The sequence below is a fragment of the Staurois parvus genome, unplaced genomic scaffold (genome assembly GCF_062004578.1).
Source record: "Staurois parvus isolate SC_StPar_1 unplaced genomic scaffold, SC_StPar_1.0 ptg000081l, whole genome shotgun sequence".
Classification (NCBI taxonomy): Eukaryota; Metazoa; Chordata; class Amphibia; order Anura; family Ranidae; genus Staurois; species Staurois parvus.
Window position 1 is genome coordinate 16,590,001 of NW_028317877.1, and position 7,500 is coordinate 16,597,500.

The window sequence follows — 7,500 nt, forward strand, 5'->3', positions numbered from 1 at the left end:
TGAAAAATGATGGTGCCACGGAATGCATTTTGATGTCAAAACTACTCTGTTGACATCACAGAGCCAGAGCGCTTGCTGGGTAGTCGTGGCCAAGTGGTTAAGGCGATGGACTTGAAATCCATTGGGGTCTCCCCGCGCAGGTTCAAATCCTGCCGACTACGTCCTTATGTAGAAAAGCACAGCGTGCAGGTTCCATAGGGAGCACCTGCTTTGTGGCGGAGGGCGTCTGACGCAAAAGAGGAGAGCTTATCGAAAGCCTGTTGGCCTCAAACCCATGACCCGTCGATAAGTAGTCTGAGCAGTTTGGACTCTTCATCCATTGATCACAATTCAGCCAAATGACTGCCTCCTGGGCTTGAACCTATCACCCATAGATGAGGAGTCGAGGCACTTTTTGGACTCTTCCTCCTTTGATCAGAAGTCGCTGATTGTTACAGTACCTGTTAGGATGCTCAGAAGTGAGGGTGTGGCAGGTATTGGGATGTCCCCAGTTGAACGTTAATGTCTATGTTACGATACCTTTTGTTAATAAAAGGACAGCTTACAGTGTTGAAGCTGAGCAGATGGTCAGTGGCGGGGCCTCTCGTTGCCGAAGGAAAGAAAAGCACGAGTTGACAGGCTGTGGGGTTTGAAGTGACAAATGCAGAAAAAGAGTCTAAGCCCTTTGGACTGTAAATCCATTGATCAGCTCCCGATGGTTGCTTCCTAATATGTTGAGGAACCCTTTGCTTTTGAAGGAAGAAAGCATAGCTACTGAGATATGACACTGAATATTATGATGTGATTGTGATCACACAGTGAAAAAGCATTAGGCCATGGCAAAGTATTTTGATGTCATGACTACTCTAGTGTCGTCACCTCCAGACACAGGCCGTCACAGGTAGTTGTGGCCGAGTGGTTAAGGCGATGGACTAGAAATCCATTGGGGTCTCCCCGCGCAGGTTCAAATCCTGCCGACTACGCTCTCTTGCCCCTTTTTCCCCAAGGCACGGTCAACAATCCCAACGGCTCCGTGTGTTTTTCACCTGCCTAACATTTGCATTGATCATGTAGTTGGATGCTGTCACTTGTTGCCCTGTACGCCCACAGCCTACACTAGAGTCAATCTTCACATTCCTCTGTCAGCACTTTCAGCTTTTGTGTTGAAACATGAGGCCTTTGGCATGGCAAAGCACAGGTCCTCTGTGCATGGCCTCTTTTTGTAGCGTGAGACCTGACACTTCCTGTGCAGAAACTAGATATCCCGCAATCTCTGGGTCTCTCAGTCTTGCGCCAGTGCCGGTGAGAGCTACACAGTAATTAGATGTGAGATAGAAACAAGCAGGCACAACGTTCACAGGCACACAGAGAGCTCACTCATGCACTGTTTCGTCACATTAGCACTCCCAGATTTGGGATGCAACACACAGAGGATGGCGAGGCGTGCATTGGATGCTGTGTGAGCCAGAAAAGTAAGTTGTCCTGTTCCCTTGGCGCATAGGGACAAGCTAGCTGAAGCAAAGCATGAAAATAGGGGAATCGATCAGCTATGACACTACCGGGTGCAGCCACAACACGCACGTCCATTATTACAAGGTAAGGCAAACAAAGCCCACACTGGGAATGTCACTACCGTAATTCCTAGTCAAAACAGCGAAAAAACTCTGATAGAGTTCTGGCCTTGCACTCACAAATGTGGAAAGAGTGTTCCGAAACGAGCATCTGGTCAGTGGCGGGGCCACCCGTTGCGGTAGGACGGGAAAGCACGAATTGAAAGGCTGTCGGGCTTGAACCCACAAATTTGGAAAAAGAGTCTGAGACCTCTGGACTTTTAAGTCAATAATCAGATGCGGATGACCGCGTCTGTCTGTGTTTTCGAATGATTTGGTTTTCTGGGAACAAAGCACTGCGCCTGAGATATGACAATGAATATTACGATGTCATTGTTATCACACAGTGAAAAATGATGGTGCCACGGAATGCATTTTGATGTCAAAACTACTCTGTTGACGTCACAGAGCCGGAGCGCTTGCTGGGTAGTCGTGGCCGAGTGGTTAAGGCGATGGACTTGAAATCCATTGGGGTCTCCCCGCGCAGGTTCAAATCCTGCCGACTACGTCCTTAGGTAGAAAAGCACAGCATGCAGGTTCCATAGGGAGCACCTGCTTTGTGGCGGAGGGCGTCTGACGCAAAAGAGGAGAGCTTATCAAAAGCCTGTTGGCCTCAAACCCATGACCCGTTGATAAGTAGTCTGAGCAGTTTGGACTCTTCATCCATTGATCACAATTCAGCCAAATGACTGCCTCCTGGGCTTGAACCTATCACCCATAGATGAGGAGTCGAGGCACTTTTTGGACTCTTCCTCCTTTGATCAGAAGTCGCTGATTGTTACAGTACCTGTTAGGATGCTCAGAAGTGAGGGTGTGGCAGGTATTGGGATGTCCCCAGTTGAACGTTAATGTCTATGTTACGATACCTTTTGTTAATAAAAGGACAGCTTACAGTGTTGAAGCTGAGCAGATGGTCAGTGGCGGGGCCTCTCGTTGCCGAAGGAAAGAAAAGCACGAGTTGACAGGCTGTGGGGTTTGAAGTGACAAATGCAGAAAAAGAGTCTAAGCCCTTTGGACTGTAAATCCATTGATCAGCTCCCGATGGTTGCTTCCTAATATGTTGAGGAACCCTTTGCTTTTGAAGGAAGAAAGCATAGCTACTGAGATATGACACTGAATATTATGATGTGATTGTGATCACACAGTGAAAAAGCATTAGGCCATGGCAAAGTATTTTGATGTCATGACTACTCTAGTGTCGTCACCTCCAGACACAGGCCGTCACAGGTAGTTGTGGCCGAGTGGTTAAGGCGATGGACTAGAAATCCATTGGGGTCTCGCCGCGCAGGTTCAAATCCTGCCGACTACGCTCTCTTGCCCCTTTTTCCCCAAGGCACGGTCAACAATCCCAACGGCTCCGTGTGTTTTTCACCTGCCTAACATTTGCATTGATCATGTAGTTGGATGCTGTCACTTGTTGCCCTGTACGCCCACAGCCTACACTAGAGTCAATCTTCACATTCCTCTGTCAGCACTTTCAGCTTTTGTGTTGAAACATGAGGCCTTTGGCATGGCAAAGCACAGGTCCTCTGTGCATGGCCTCTTTTTGTAGCGTGAGACCTGACACTTCCTGTGCAGAAACTAGATATCCCGCAATCTCTGGGTCTCTCAGTCTTGCGCCAGTGCCGGTGAGAGCTACACAGTAATTAGATGTGAGATAGAAACAAGCAGGCACAACGTTCACAGGCACACAGAGAGCTCACTCATGCACTGTTTCGTCACATTAGCACTCCCAGATTTGGGATGCAACACACAGAGGATGGCGAGGCGTGCATTGGATGCTGTGTGAGCCAGAAAAGTAAGTTGTCCTGTTCCCTTGGCGCATAGGGACAAGCTAGCTGAAGCAAAGCATGAAAATAGGGGAATCGATCAGCTATGACACTACCGGGTGCAGCCACAACACGCACGTCCATTATTACAAGGTAAGGCAAACAAAGCCCACACTGGGAATGTCACTACCGTAATTCCTAGTCAAAACAGCGAAAAAACTCTGATAGAGTTCTGGCCTTGCACTCACAAATGTGGAAAGAGTGTTCCGAAACGAGCATCTGTTCAGTGGCGGGGCCACCCGTTGCGGTAGGACGGGAAAGCACGAATTGAAAGGCTGTCGGGCTTGAACCCACAAATTTGGAAAAAGAGTCTGAGACCTCTGGACTTTTAAGTCAATAATCAGATGCGGATGACCGCGTCTGTCTGTGTTTTCGAATGATTTGGTTTTCTGGGAACAAAGCACTGCGCCTGAGATATGACAATGAATATTACGATGTCATTGTTATCACACAGTGAAAAATGATGGTGCCACGGAATGCATTTTGATGTCAAAACTACTCTGTTGACGTCACAGAGCCGGAGCGCTTGCTGGGTAGTCGTGGCCGAGTGGTTAAGGCGATGGACTTGAAATCCATTGGGGTCTCCCCGCGCAGGTTCAAATCCTGCCGACTACGTCCTTATGTAGAAAAGCACAGCGTGCAGGTTCCATAGGGAGCACCTGCTTTGTGGCGGAGGGCGTCTGACGCAAAAGAGGAGAGCTTATCGAAAGTCTGTTGGCCTCAAACCCATGACCCGTCGATAAGTAGTCTGAGCAGTTTGGACTCTTCATCCATTGATCACAATTCAGCCAAATGACTGCCTCCTGGGCTTGAACCTATAGCCCATAGATGAGGAGTCGAGGCACTTTTTGGACTCTTCCTCCTTTGATCAGAAGTCGCTGACTGTTACAGTACCTGTTAGGATGCTCAGAAGTGAGGGTGTGGCAGGTATTGGGATGTCCCCAGTTGAACGTTAATGTCTATGTTACGATACCTTTTGTTAATAAAAGGACAGCTTACAGTGTTGAAGCTGAGCAGATGGTCAGTGGCGGGGCCTCTCGTTGCCGAAGGAAAGAAAAGCACGAGTTGACAGGCTGTGGGGTTTGAAGTGACAAATGCAGAAAAAGAGTCTAAGCCCTTTGGACTGTAAATCCATTGATCAGCTCCCGATGGTTGCTTCCTAATATGTTGAGGAACCCTTTGCTTTTGAAGGAAGAAAGCATAGCTACTGAGATATGACACTGAATATTATGATGTGATTGTGATCACACAGTGAAAAAGCATTAGGCCATGGCAAAGTATTTTGATGTCATGACTACTCTAGTGTCGTCACCTCCAGACACAGGCCGTCACAGGTAGTTGTGGCCGAGTGGTTAAGGCGATGGACTAGAAATCCATTGGGGTCTCCCCGCGCAGGTTCAAATCCTGCCGACTACGCTCTCTCGCCCCTTTTTCCCCAAGGCACGGTCAACAATCCCAACGGCTCCGTGTGTTTTTCACCTGCCTAACATTTGCATTGATCATGTAGTTGGATGCTGTCACTTATTGCCCTGTACGCCCACAGCCTACACTAGAGTCAATTTTCACATTCCTCTGTCAGCACTTTCAGCTTTTGTGTTGAAACATGAGGCCTTTGGCATGGCAAAGCACAGGTCCTCTGTGCATGGCCTCTTTTTGTAGCGTGAGACCTGACACTTCCTGTGCAGAAACTAGATATCCCGCAATCTCTGGGTCTCTCAGTCTTGCGCCAGTGCCGGTGAGAGCTACACAGTAATTAGATGTGAGATAGAAACAAGCAGGCACAACGTTCACAGGCACACAGAGAGCTCACTCATGCACTGTTTCGTCACATTAGCACTCCCAGATTTGGGATGCAACACACAGAGGATGGCGAGGCGTGCATTGGATGCTGTGTGAGCCAGAAAAGTAAGTTGTCCTGTTCCCTTGGCGCATAGGGACAAGCTAGCTGAAGCAAAGCATGAAAATAGGGGAATCGATCAGCTATGACACTACCGGGTGCAGCCACAACACGCACGTCCATTATTACAAGGTAAGGCAAACAAAGCCCACACTGGGAATGTCACTACCGTAATTCCTAGTCAAAACAGCGAAAAAACTCTGATAGAGTTCTGGCCTTGCACTCACAAATGTGGAAAGAGTGTTCCGAAACGAGCATCTGGTCAGTGGCGGGGCCACCCGTTGCGGTAGGACGGGAAAGCACGAATTGAAAGGCTGTCGGGCTTGAACCCACAAATTTGGAAAAAGAGTCTGAGACCTCTGGACTTTTAAGTCAATAATCAGATGCGGATGACCGCGTCTGTCTGTGTTTTCGAATGATTTGGTTTTCTGGGAACAAAGCACTGCGCCTGAGATATGACAATGAATATTACGATGTCATTGTTATCACACAGTGAAAAATGATGGTGCCACGGAATGCATTTTGATGTCAAAACTACTCTGTTGACGTCACAGAGCCGGAGCGCTTGCTGGGTAGTCGTGGCCGAGTGGTTAAGGCGATGGACTTGAAATCCATTGGGGTCTCCCCGCGCAGGTTCAAATCCTGCCGACTACGTCCTTAGGTAGAAAAGCACAGCATGCAGGTTCCATAGGGAGCACCTGCTTTGTGGCGGAGGGCGTCTGACGCAAAAGAGGAGAGCTTATCAAAAGCCTGTTGGCCTCAAACCCATGACCCGTTGATAAGTAGTCTGAGCAGTTTGGACTCTTCATCCATTGATCACAATTCAGCCAAATGACTGCCTCCTGGGCTTGAACCTATCACCCATAGATGAGGAGTCGAGGCACTTTTTGGACTCTTCCTCCTTTGATCAGAAGTCGCTGATTGTTACAGTACCTGTTAGGATGCTCAGAAGTGAGGGTGTGGCAGGTATTGGGATGTCCCCAGTTGAACGTTAATGTCTATGTTACGATACCTTTTGTTAATAAAAGGACAGCTTACAGTGTTGAAGCTGAGCAGATGGTCAGTGGCGGGGCCTCTCGTTGCCGAAGGAAAGAAAAGCACGAGTTGACAGGCTGTGGGGTTTGAAGTGACAAATGCAGAAAAAGAGTCTAAGCCCTTTGGACTGTAAATCCATTGATCAGCTCCCGATGGTTGCTTCCTAATATGTTGAGGAACCCTTTGCTTTTGAAGGAAGAAAGCATAGCTACTGAGATATGACACTGAATATTATGATGTGATTGTGATCACACAGTGAAAAAGCATTAGGCCATGGCAAAGTATTTTGATGTCATGACTACTCTAGTGTCGTCACCTCCAGACACAGGCCGTCACAGGTAGTTGTGGCCGAGTGGTTAAGGCGATGGACTAGAAATCCATTGGGGTCTCGCCGCGCAGGTTCAAATCCTGCCGACTACGCTCTCTTGCCCCTTTTTCCCCAAGGCACGGTCAACAATCCCAACGGCTCCGTGTGTTTTTCACCTGCCTAACATTTGCATTGATCATGTAGTTGGATGCTGTCACTTGTTGCCCTGTACGCCCACAGCCTACACTAGAGTCAATCTTCACATTCCTCTGTCAGCACTTTCAGCTTTTGTGTTGAAACATGAGGCCTTTGGCATGGCAAAGCACAGGTCCTCTGTGCATGGCCTCTTTTTGTAGCGTGAGACCTGACACTTCCTGTGCAGAAACTAGATATCCCGCAATCTCTGGGTCTCTCAGTCTTGCGCCAGTGCCGGTGAGAGCTACACAGTAATTAGATGTGAGATAGAAACAAGCAGGCACAACGTTCACAGGCACACAGAGAGCTCACTCATGCACTGTTTCGTCACATTAGCACTCCCAGATTTGGGATGCAACACACAGAGGATGGCGAGGCGTGCATTGGATGCTGTGTGAGCCAGAAAAGTAAGTTGTCCTGTTCCCTTGGCGCATAGGGACAAGCTAGCTGAAGCAAAGCATGAAAATAGGGGAATCGATCAGCTATGACACTACCGGGTGCAGCCACAACACGCACGTCCATTATTACAAGGTAAGGCAAACAAAGCCCACACTGGGAATGTCACTACCGTAATTCCTAGTCAAAACAGCGAAAAAACTCTGATAGAGTTCTGGCCTTGCACTCACAAATGTGGAAAGAGTGTTCCGA

At 48.4% G+C, this 7,500-nt stretch overlaps 8 non-coding genes across 8 annotated transcripts; all 8 read left to right on the forward strand.

Annotated features, from left to right (window-relative positions):
• Nucleotides 1–79: 79 nt before the first annotated feature.
• On the forward strand, nucleotides 80–161 carry TRNAS-UGA (transfer RNA serine (anticodon UGA)). The gene has a single exon. It is a non-coding gene; the product is annotated as a tRNA-Ser (tRNA).
• Nucleotides 162–880: 719 nt separating this feature from the next.
• Nucleotides 881–962, forward strand: TRNAS-AGA (transfer RNA serine (anticodon AGA)). The gene has a single exon. It is a non-coding gene; the product is annotated as a tRNA-Ser (tRNA).
• A 1,053-nt stretch (nucleotides 963–2,015) lies between these two features.
• TRNAS-UGA (transfer RNA serine (anticodon UGA)) lies at nucleotides 2,016–2,097 on the forward strand. The gene has a single exon. It is a non-coding gene; the product is annotated as a tRNA-Ser (tRNA).
• Nucleotides 2,098–2,816: 719 nt separating this feature from the next.
• Nucleotides 2,817–2,898, forward strand: TRNAS-AGA (transfer RNA serine (anticodon AGA)). The gene has a single exon. It is a non-coding gene; the product is annotated as a tRNA-Ser (tRNA).
• A 1,053-nt stretch (nucleotides 2,899–3,951) lies between these two features.
• Nucleotides 3,952–4,033, forward strand: TRNAS-UGA (transfer RNA serine (anticodon UGA)). Its single transcript has one exon. It is a non-coding gene; the product is annotated as a tRNA-Ser (tRNA).
• A 719-nt stretch (nucleotides 4,034–4,752) lies between these two features.
• TRNAS-AGA (transfer RNA serine (anticodon AGA)) lies at nucleotides 4,753–4,834 on the forward strand. The gene has a single exon. It is a non-coding gene; the product is annotated as a tRNA-Ser (tRNA).
• A 1,053-nt stretch (nucleotides 4,835–5,887) lies between these two features.
• On the forward strand, nucleotides 5,888–5,969 carry TRNAS-UGA (transfer RNA serine (anticodon UGA)). Its single transcript has one exon. It is a non-coding gene; the product is annotated as a tRNA-Ser (tRNA).
• Nucleotides 5,970–6,688: 719 nt separating this feature from the next.
• On the forward strand, nucleotides 6,689–6,770 carry TRNAS-AGA (transfer RNA serine (anticodon AGA)). Its single transcript has one exon. It is a non-coding gene; the product is annotated as a tRNA-Ser (tRNA).
• The last annotated feature ends 730 nt before the right edge of the window (nucleotides 6,771–7,500 follow it).